Here is an 11,052-nt window from a genome sequence, read left to right as displayed (position 1 = left end):
TTTATTTTTATGTATTATCTTCTATTTATCGAATATTTTTCTGTCAAAGTGAGTCTATTTTTATCGTATTATTTATTTCCTCTCTCTTTCTCTCATTAAAAATTAATTAAAATCACCGGAGTTCCCGTCAATGTTTACCGAAATTTTATCCCGAGATGGAGAACTTTCGATGGAGAGAAAAAGAGAGAGAGAATGAAGGAGAATGCGTCGCGTTTAATCTGATCCGACATATCGACGAAACATTTTCAATGTAGCATGATTCCTTGCTTTCACAAGTTCCTGATTTTAATGTCGCGGTACGGCAACGCGTATAAGCCCAGTGCTAGTTATCTGGAAGCTATTCTGATGACGTTGGAACGCATCGAAAATGGACTGTTCAAGCTGCCCGAGCAGTGCGCGACTCTGTTTTCTCACAACCTGAAACATAGTAATCGTCATCCTTCGGCTTTTGACGACGACGACGAGGTACAACGTTATTAATATTATTTTACTAAATAAGTAGCAAAGTATAATTATTCTCTTTTTACAACGACATTTCTATAATATAACTTCATTTCGCGTCTATTGGTTCCGAAAGATATTTTCCCGTGCAGTTTTTTGATAATCAACCATTTAATTTTGAGCTTGAATCTGAAGCTTTGGCTTAGCCAATATTGAGCCAATCACTATATCTGTGATTCATAAATTTCCTTTAAAAGACGTCTCGAAAAAAACTGTCCGGAGTAAAAGAGATAAAGACCGAAGTTTTACTGCCTTTCATTTTTGCATTCATTCGCTTGCTATTAATTTAATTATTCCGAGGATATAAAACGCATCAATTGTTTGTTAATCACATCGCAAAAGAATCGAAGCTGGAGTCCGTTAGCGCAACTCATGAACTTAGCAAACCGGAGGTCCATGAGCCGCTCCGACGAAGATGACGACTACCAGGCAATACGAAAGCCGAAGAGACACAGAGCGTTGAGCCGTAACCAGAATTCCAACCTCAACACGAACGTCAATGCCAACTCCAACAGGTATCGTGTCGCGCATGTTCTTATAATTTCATGTAAGAAATTAAAAAAGAGAAGAGTTAAAATAAATAAATAAAATTTTCAGGGCGAAGTTTGAACTCAGCGACGAGACAGTGTGAAATAAGTGCGGAAAGGAAGCTCGAGGGAATATCGCGAAGTTTCATTTGCGAAGACTGTCGCGTCCGATTCGCGGCAAGATTATGTGTGTCATAATAAAATGATATAATCGACGGAAAGTATTGTCTTCTTGAACGTACCTTTATCAGTCGCGCTCTTGCGAGTTGGCTCGCAATTCTCCTCGAGGAAATTCACTACGAAAGGAGTGTACAACGGCTTTACGTTTCACTCATTCCGTATACTCGTAACCCGATGTAATCTTTACTTTTCTATCCTTCTTCTCTTAATAGACTCTTCCCGCGAAATAAATAACAATAACAATGATATCCGTGCGCGTACGTGCATGGCAGGAAGAGGATTGGAAGTTGCACAAAAGATCACCACAGCCGGTGTACGTAATCATGGCACCTGCCGTTTATTAAAAACAAATTCGATAGTAATCGTATAATTACAAACAATAATAATGACAGTATAATTATAAAATATGCTCGGTCTAGCATTTTTTATAACGCGTTTGTAGAATCAGTCTTAACCCTCGGATTACCAAGATACCATATCCCGCTCGCCAGAGCGTGCTGCTGTAACCCTCCCTCCCTCTCCCTCCCCTTGCTCCGACCCGACCCACCCCCTCGTTCCCGTTCGACCTGCTCCCCACGACCCGCCCCTAGATTTTCTAGTCAGAAAAATAAATTATCTGAAGGTACTTCGTGTGTGCCTGCTCAGTGCCTGAGGAAAATTTAAACGACCGATAACCCGAGGGCTAATTAAACTATGAGACGTGCTAGAGGTATGTTACAGTGATGCAGAGGGGTTTCGTTTTACGTAATCGACAAAATTGACTCTTTGCACCCTCAAAGAACAAAAACATCATCGGGCCGACGACGACGACGACGACGTTCCGGCGCTTCCAATTCTTTCGAGGATTCCCTTTTCCGGTTTTTCTCGTTTCTTTCCTTTTTTTTTTCCTTTTTCTTCATTTTCTTCTGTCTCATTTCGTGTAACGCTGCGCCGCGCCGCTCGAGGTTCTCGCACTTAGATTTATATATGTACACGCACGCGCATCTCTGTATGTATGTATGTATGTGTATGTATGTATGTATATATAATATATTTATATATTTATATATATATATATATATTCATATATATATTTATATTCATTCATTTGTTTGTTTGTGTTTATTCATTTATTCGTAATATATCATTATTTATTTATTCGTTAGGCGCACTCCACGGAAACGAGTTGGCCCTTCTGCGAGTTTCTCGAATAAAAAATAAATGTGATCCATGTTCGTTTCGCCGGAGTGCTGAGATCTGCTGGGTGTGTCGAGCGACAGTCTCTCGTCCTTTGCGACGTAAAACTAGCGAGGGTTGGATAAAGCGCTGCCACGGTGTCCCGGATTCCCTCCCTGTCGCGGGAAGCCACGGGGGCCCGCGAAGGGACACCGGGGTGCTACGTTCTCCCATCTTTCCTCATTTTCCGCGCTTTCTCCCGCTCGATCTCGCGACGCGCTCGGCGCATAGGCGCTTTTCCCTTCAACCCACCGACGGACCGTCAACAGTTCGCCTAACTGGAATTTTGATTATCCGCGGCGCGCAAGCTAATGAATACGGAGCGAAGAAACGGTCTCGGGATAAACAGCCCGCGACATCCTTCGATCCTTTGAACCGTAATTCCTCCGAGGATATCTTATATGCATATTTCGGAGTAAAGAAATGATATATTTCATTTCTTCATGGATTATTACGTAAATACTTCGAATCGAAATAAACGAATGCAACTTTTACACAGAAATACTCTAAATTCTGCCAATTGCGTATATTCCGAAGACCTGAAATGAATATATTCCCTTTACAGCGGCATTACGGGTTCAAAGGGTCAAAAAATGACAGGCTATTACTAAAGGAGAACGACGAGAACGAGTTTACGCGCGTCGAAGTCACTTCGGACCGTCGAGTAATGTTGGAGGGTTTACGGTATTTGTACGTTGTTCTATATACATCGACACTCTTCCTCCCGCGAGCTACGGAGAGTAAATACGGCAGTTCAAGGATTACGTGATACAAACGCGATGGATTCTATCGGAGCTGGCGCTTCGATGTGCTCAGAGCTCCCCGGGAAAGAAAGATCATGAAACTTGTTTCTACATGACTATGTATAATTATATATATAAATAATTATATACGTCCACAAAGCGAAAAATACAAATTGTATGCAAATATAATCGAAGTAAATGCTTTTGGCAGCACATAATGTCGTCGTTTAATTGAATGACATAAGATCTTTTTTTTTCTTCGTATGGACATGTATGATTATGTATGATCATATGTGGACAAAATTCATATATAACTTATATATAATTATATACAATTATATATAATTATGTATTATTATATATATAATATATATAATAATTACATATAATAAATTTTGCCCGGGTTGTGAATGAAGTTGCGCGGTTCTCTCTCTGTCTGCCTGTCTGTCTGTCTCGTAGAATCACGCACCACTGCGATCATTTTCACAGGTACCGTGGATATTGCAAGCATCACGACGAGAACGGTCGCTGTCACCTACTATTAGTCTACCCTAGCGCGGAAATTCGCGAGAAGCGCGGATGTGATATCTTATGTACTTTCTTCGTGACAACGTCCCGCACGGATATACAAATTGAGCGGATCGCGAGCGAAACTCGTCACGTGTCGTGCGTCGCGAGTGTGTGAGCGCCCCCGAGAGAGAGAGAGCTCTCCCCCCTCTCCCCCCTCTCGCCGTCGCCGGCGATGACGACGAGCAACGCCTTATCCAACCGTTGAAACTAGACAACGAAGAGAATAGACGTGTCTCCGGGTCTTTAGGCACTTAAATGTCGGAAGTTACGGAGAACCTCGAGATCGTGGCACATCGAACGCGCCCGGGTTTGCAATCTTCTCTATTTACAGCCTCGATCGAGCACGTCGGCACGCCTCGAAGAAGGATCAGGTGATGGTTGGTAGTGGTTGGTTACGGTGGTGGTTGCACTCAAATGAACGGTATGTGAACGAAATCGCGCGCGAGTCAGCTCGGGAATCGTGCAAAACCGAAAAATTCGTCGCAGGTGAGGACGATCGCCGCGAGATTACAATTCGACGGATCTCGCTACTGGCCTGTTGTAGAATGTTAATAATAGCTTAGGGAAGCGATCGTTTGTGTTTTCCTCTGTTGTTCTTTTTTTTGCCTAAATTTCACGGTAGATGCGGTGCGAACTCTCTGTTCCTCTCTACCCCTTCCCCCCCCCCCTCTCTCTCTCTCTATACATATTATATATATATATATATATATGTATTTCGACAGCTGCAATTCTCGAAATTCGCCCGTTCGATTTTCGACGTTCGACCAGAATCCGCCGCTCCGTCGAGAGCAATTTTCCCGTGAAAAATACTGTCCATTCTAATACAGGTTCTTCCTATGCGACGTTCGTGGCCGAGAACATAAAGCGGGAGGAGAAACAAACGAACGAACAAATGAACGAACGAACGAACGAACCGTCCGCTGAACGCGAGACTCGCAAAAATTAAATTCGCCTCCGCGGCCCGCGCGACACCGGTCTCGCCGCCGGACGCGCGGAATTTTAGTCGTACCACACTTACACACACAATATGGCATACATGCTCTATATCAAAATACACTTGCGTCTCCTAAAGAGTAATCGATCGTTTCCCTCCTTTCTTACTTCTTTTTTTTTTCTTGTAAAATGTATATATAAAATATTATGTATAAAAATCAAAGCCGCAATTACCGTTATAATTTGCCGTTACGTATAGTAAACGTTAGAGATAATTAAAATAACTAATAATAATTACTATTGTTTTAAAATTGTAACCTTGAAATTAATAGTAAATAGTTTTAAAATAGTAATAATAATATCAATATAATAATAAAATAATAATAATAATAATAATAATAATAATAATAATAATAGCAATTATAACAATGATCGCAATTCAAAAATGGCAATTTACAATTCACACTCATTGTACATCCCGTCTTTCGCGTGATTCTTTGTTCACTCGCATACTCGCTCCTCGTTGCCGATATGAGCGCGTACATTCACGTCGGCGACAGGACGGGAGTGTACGCGCGCACGTCATGAAATTAAAGACTAGCAATTATGATTCACCCGCACGAAGGGTGCGCTCTACACCGTAATTAGGTAAAACCGCGTGGTAGACCGCCGAGCCGCGATCGGCCCGGCGCGCGTTTATTCCTTTTTCCTTCCTTTAGCCTACGACGTTATCGATAAATCCCTTTACTAAAATATAGTATTACGGTATTTTGTGTGAATCACCGATGATCGTTTTAAGTTAGAGCGCATCGGGACAAAGAAGAGAGAAAACGTTGCGCGAGGTCGCCGCCGCGCTCCGAGGGCTCCGTGAAACCGCGACGAACGCGAGTCGACGTGCGGTGGGGAGGGAGGGGGGGTGACTTAAATGCGCGCGAAAAGTGCATTTCGCGAAGGGCAGTAAACATCAGACAGGGAGAAAAGTACTTCTCTCTCATCGATGACGATCGAGATGATGATTCGAGAGCATCGAACAGAGAGAGAGAGAGAGAGAGAGACGCAGTTGTCCGCTCTCCGTTGCGACGACAGGTCGAGAGTTCACGGGAAAGTGTAAAAATATATAAGAAAAGTGTCGCGACGTAAGAGAGTTCTCTCCACGATAACGAGAAGAATAATCGTCGTCCACGACGAAGCGGTTTAACCGGTAAACGGCGGTAGGAATGCGGCAACGCAGTGTCGCGTTTTATGGTACACGTGAGCGTGACAACGACACACGTGGGGCAATGCACGACGGGCAGTTTCCGAGTACATCATCTTCGAGAGGGGGGATACACGGGATATCCTTCGGCAGTTGATCGGCAGTTTCCGGTTTCAAGGCAGTCTTTGAGTTTCCGGGGGTCCGCACGTCGTCGTCGCGGTTCCACGCTCGTAAGACGCGATCAGAGCGGTCGACGAATAATTCGCTCCGGGCGGGGACCGATCTCGGTGGAAATGACGACGCGAGAAAGGCCAGAGTGTGTCGGCCATGTAATTTTTCCCTCGGGTGAAAACGTGTAGAATGAAACGTCTAAATGCATTCGAATTCGAGAATGTACACTTTTCACGAATTCACGCTGGAGGAGAAGATTCATGACCAACTTTNGGGGGGGGGGGGGGGTTCATGTAAAGCGTAAATTTTCTAATTTGGAAACATCTGGAACTTTGACTGTTCACGTTTTCTTCCTGAAGGTAAAGTTACACGATCGTTACTCGGATAGACGATAGGGAGCGATCGCGAATTATTTGTCGGCCGATGGTGGCCGGCGGCATTCGAGAGACAGCTACGGAGAAGACCCGAGACTCCCCCGGAGCCCCGGTTATTTTGGCAAAAAATTATTGTACTTGTCTATATTTACAAGTGTATCGTGCGTGCGCGACGCGTGAGAAACACCGAGGGCGCGGATGCAAGCGAGGAGCGCGTGCAGGATCTCGTGAGGAGATTTTCGCAGGCGGCGTCGCGCGAAATCGCGATTTTCCCTCGCGTTATTCGCGCGCTTTTCGGCGTTTCTCGCCGCGAGTGGAGGAAAGTAACTGGGATGTGACACGGGAATCACGCGGAATCGCTTCGATCTCGTCGACTCGGAGACGGGACTCTTCGCGTTTTCAAAGTAGCGATGAGTGATTTTGAAGAAGAACAAATTAGAAGTTAACGTGTTGACTGCCATAGTGACATCGGGGAACTTCGTGCTCCGAATATTGCTTCAAAATTGCCGTGTCATTTCAATATGTTGATTATTTCTTTCTATTTGTTCAATTTTAGTAATTCTAACAAATACTCTTAAATTTAGAGCCATTTTACACTTACATTCAGTGATACATTTACAAATTAAGGTATTACTGCGTTCAAGCATTTACTGCAAGCTATTAAAATACACTTAAATTGATAAAAACACTGCTTGACTTAAAAGCCTGGAAAACAAGTAATTACGTGCATTTGATTCTAACACTTTTCTTTCCGTGTATTAAATTCATAATTAGCGCCCGTAACAAGAAATCGCTGCGAGTTAACTCGTATTTCGGCAGTCGACGCGTTAACTCACATTTGTATTATTGGGAGTCTTTGGATGTACGATTTGGAAAATATTCACTATTTTCTTGATATTGACGTCAAATGCGATAAAACGGATAAGAGAGACGTGATTCTCGCGATTCGATCCAGTCTCGATCTACTTACGACGCGAATCTGTCACGATTCTCGACCGAGGCGTCCACTCGCGCGCGTTCGCGTCTCGGTTCTCCAGGTTTCCGTCGAGGAGGAGGGAAAAGTCTGTACAGTGAGCAGGCCGTCGTCGCTCTTCGGCGAACGGCGACGGAATCGCCGTTCAGACGCCAAAAGGAATCGACCGTCGGGCGTGGGGATCGGATGGGGGATCGCGCGAATTTTTCATTTGTACACGCGTGGCTCTCGCCGTTGATTCGACATACAAACATATACGTATCCATGCACACGCACGGGCACACACACACACACGTAGGCGCGCACATAGAGATTGCATAGCACGATTTTCTACGATCCCGATAATTCGAAAAATATTTGCGAGCGATCGGCGATGAGTCGTGACGATTCCTACGCGATTAAGGGTACACGCACAGAGAGAACAGTAATCACCTACGTTTTACGCGACGTTACTTTAATTAGCGCGCGATCTCATCTTAACAGTTTATCTTCCTTTTCTTGTTTTCGTTCTTTTTTTCTCTTTCTTGCCTCCCCAAGAACTGATTTTGATCATCGAGAAGCTTCGATTACGGGCGTCAGCGAAGTGCTATTCGTGAATACACTCGGCACCGTGAGCTTATCTGCGTTTGACATGCCTCTTATATGTGTATATATATATATATATATACATATATATATATATATATGTTTATATATATTTTTTTTTATGTTTGAATTTTACACGTACGCCTCTCGGCTCGCGGATACCGATAGATCGGGCCTGAGAACCGTGTATCACCCCGCACCGTGTGTCGTTTAAAATATAGCTTTTTATGTTTTCTCTTCCGCGGATACAAAAATACGATTCTCGGTGGGGCACGGCGTCTCTCTTCGGCCGCGCGTCCGACGAATAATTATCCGCTCACGCGGAGACGCGTCTGCTTTTCTCTTCCCTTTTTTTAATTATACACCCGCAGCACGAGAGCGCGCTCGGTTGTTTGGAATACGCGACTCGCAAAGCGGGCGGGCGGGCGAGAGACACGGAGTGTATGTCCCGGAGTTTCTCAAAATATAATTTTCGGCAGGTCCAGGATAGACGACTAGTGTGTACGTGAGAGGCGTTCCCCTTCCAGCTTCCTTCCTCCCCGTTTCTCGGTGAAAGGATCGCGAACACGCGCGATTTTAAACGGACGATTTCCCGAGCGTTCGCTCGCTCGTCGCCCGAAACCGTATCCATACCGAAAATGCGTCTCTTCGCACCGTTTTCCCCACGTACTTTTCCTCCTCCTTTCTCCCGTCGCTTTCTTCCTTCGCTTTCGATTTTCTTTTTCCTTCACACGTCGATCAATTCGCGGGTATCCTCGACTCAAGAACGGAAGGGCGTGCTAAACGAGAGACGTTCCTGCTCCTGCCGCTCCTTCTGCTCTTTTCTTCCCGCCGTTGCCGCAGGAGAGGACGCGATCGGGACGCGTGCGAAACACCAGAAAGCGTACAGGCAAAACGGCTCAGACATCGAGACGAGCGCGTGTCCCACGTGTAAAGTGTACCATATTAAAATACAGCTTCTCTCGAGAATTTTTCGTTTTTGTTTTCCCTCCTCTTCTTTCTTCTCCCTTCCCTTTTGTATGCACCCGCTTCCTCCGGCCTCCCGCCGCTCTAAATACCCGCGCGATAATCGCAGCGGTAATAGTCGTAGTCGTATTCGTAATTAATATTACTTTTGCTTCGTGTCACTTCTCCTCGCGTCAAATCGTCTAAAAATATGTCGTATGTATCTTCACCTCCGCTTATCTCTTTCTCTTCTCGTCCTCGCTTGTTTCGGCACGAAATCGAAGACGCTCTCTCTCTCTCTCTCTCTCTCCCCGCCCGCCTACGCCAGTCGTCGCGCAAAATACACACGTGCTTTTCCCTTGAGACGAATACGCATAATCGTTATTAATCATAGGTATCTATACATAATGTCTNTATATATATATATATATATATATATATATATATATATGTAGTGTGTATCATTGTAGTACTCTACGCGCAAGTGTAACACACGGACGGTAGTGCCTAAAAGAAAAGGACACCCGAGATCCAAAAAGGAATTCCGAATGCGAAAACGGTGTGTGTGTGTGTGTGTGTGTGTGTGTGTTTGTGCGCGTGTGTAAGAATGTGTGTGTATATCAAGTATATCGTAAAAACGGAGCGAAACAAACGCGGTTCGTGTACCTCGGTGCGTCTCTCGATTCGCGTCATCGACCCGTCCCCAAGAACGTAAAAGACGCAACGTGAAATACAATGAGATTTAGAGAATTAAAAGGAAGAAACTATCCTTAGTTATCAAACGTCATTGGTTGCGTTCAGGAAACACACAACGGTTGAACGAGCGTTCACTGTCATTGGAATGTTCCTTTAGATTTATCACATTGAAAAAAAGTGCCCTTGTTTAAGTAATATTTACTTGATCCGAGTGAAATGGTTACTTCAATACTAATTGGTAAAAATATTCACTAGAAGTGGAAATATAATTGACTATATATATTTTCTTCGTATAAGTAGATATTTTCTTGTATGTGTTGAAACAATCGCGGCAGGTATTAAATTCATTGTATTGATAATATCAGAGGATTTATTTTTGAAAAATATCTACCGGACGGGAAAATCGAGATTAAAAACAAAAAAAAAACCATTAGGTTTCTTCGAAAGAAAAAATTACTATGTAATTTTACTTAATACTCTCCTAAATTTAGAACCATTGTACACTTACATTCAGTAATTCATTTACAAATTAACCGTCACTGCGTTCGAATAAATATTTATCACCATTAAAATATACTTGATAAAAATGTTAGAGGCTGAGAAGCAGATAATTACTTGACTTCAGCCATTTCTTTTTCTGCGCACGGATCTAAAAGAATACTTCAATGAAAAGCGACAATCGCTCAACGGACGTACGGCCATTGCGTTTTAAGAAAGCATCCGTTGCTGCGTTCAAAGAGCCGTTGAACGGCGCGAATCGAGCGGACACCGTTGCGCGGGGATGCCGTCTCCTCGTCGAGCCGCTCGAGTACGAAGAACGTCCTTGCGCCGAAGCTCGCGTCCCGCGAGGGAGGGTAGAATACGCGAGAATACTTATACACAGAAAAATATACGTGTCGCTGATTTATGGAGCATACTCGAATCTCGTCCGTACGCCGCGATTGTCATCGTCGGGACAGCCGGCCGCGCCGCGAACTTATTATATTAATTATAATAAACGCGAGTTTCAACTCTCACCCGAGTCGGACGCTCTCGGCTTGACCTCGCGGGGGGATCCTCGGGGAGCCGAGAGTACCGGCGACGGGGCCTCCTGTCCCGACAACGACGAAACGTATGCTGGGAGGTAGTCGTTGCTGTGTTAATCCTTACCGTATTAGACTTATATCAATATGCATATGTTATCTTACCGCTACGACGTTTCTGATTTCGATAGTCGATTCTCGCGCGGTCACGTCGCACCTCGTAGCCCCCGATCGTAGCTTCGTTCGTTCGTTAAGTAAGCATAATTTCGCATTCGAAGCGCCGGGAAACGTACTGGATGTGAGACACAGGCGCGAGAAAAGTCGGCCGGATGTTCGTCCCCGACGAACAAATTGACGCGAAGCTATTCGCTCTGAGTGATCGCGTAACTTTTTTTCCCTACGACGGAAACGTGAAATGTTTT

Source organism: Dinoponera quadriceps, unplaced genomic scaffold, assembly GCF_001313825.1.
Source record: "Dinoponera quadriceps isolate SergipeBrazil2010 unplaced genomic scaffold, ASM131382v1 scaffold3579, whole genome shotgun sequence".
Lineage (NCBI taxonomy): Eukaryota > Metazoa > Arthropoda > Insecta > Hymenoptera > Formicidae > Dinoponera > Dinoponera quadriceps.
The sequence above is the reverse complement of the archived record's forward strand: the minus strand, read 5'-3'. Positions refer to the sequence as shown.